Consider the following 1,153-nt stretch of genomic DNA (forward strand, 5'->3'; position numbering starts at 1 on the left):
GACCAGAGTGAAGTGGTATCTACTATAGGTGGAACCTAATCAACAGAACAAATAAACAAAGGAAAATATAACCAGAGACATTGAAATTAAGAACAAACTGACAGTAACCAGATGGGAGGTAGGAAGGAATAATGGGGGATAATAGGGGAAGGGTCATCAAGGAACAGGTATAAAGGACACATGGACAAGCCAAAGGGGGATAGGATCAAGAGTTGGAGGTGGGGATAGCTGGAGTGGAGTGAGTGATGGGGGACAAATGGAGACAATTGTACTTGAACAACAATAAATAAATAAATAAATAAATAAATAAATAAATAAATAAATAAATATTGGTAGCCTGAAAATACAATAAAGTTTTTTCTAAAGAAAACTGGTTACAGTTATGATATTGTTTGGGTTAATTACTTAATTAGGCAAAAGTCACTTTTATTTCAATAGCACGATAATTAGGGTAGCTAATGCAATAGCAAATAAAATTTTCTTTTGGAAACTGGTCATCTATTGGAAAATACTCATCTAAAGTCATGGATAACTTCACCAGTGAAAAAAATGGGGAGTAAAAATTACAGTGCAGTGCCAATTACATTTAGTTCTACAGATATCTTTTTTTATCCCTCTAAATGTTTTATTACAAATGGAAAGTTTTTTCATCAACTGCTGATTTCATTTGTGCTTAGAAAGCATTCAGTTACCACACTAAAGAAAAAATAAGAGGCAGCCCAGATGGTTCTATAGCTATCTTAAGTCTTCTATATATAAACCTAAAGAGGAATGGAGTAGTGTGGCAGCTTGATTAGATAGGCAATAAGAGTCAGGTAATGCTACATGAAAAAGTATACAAGGGTGGGTAAAAGTAGGTTTACAGTCATAGGCATGTTAAACAGAGTTTATTTTTATATTATTTTTATTGATTATTCTATTATTTTTTATAGGAACAACCATATACCCACTTTTGCCCACATCTGTATATTATACCATTTATTGTGTAGGTGATGTGTAGAAAATAGAAATTGGTACAAAACTACTACTCTTGTTCTCTCAATTTTACCTTCTATTTTTTTAATATGGTTGTTTTTTTCAAAAGTGCTCATCAATTAAACTTTGCAGAACTTTATTTTCAAGAATTTAATACCAAGGAAACTCTTGCTTCTCT

This window comes from Artibeus jamaicensis, unplaced genomic scaffold (assembly GCF_021234435.1).
Source record: "Artibeus jamaicensis isolate MK-2021 breed Jamaican fruit bat unplaced genomic scaffold, CSHL_Jam_final contig_240, whole genome shotgun sequence".
NCBI lineage: Eukaryota > Metazoa > Chordata > Mammalia > Chiroptera > Phyllostomidae > Artibeus > Artibeus jamaicensis.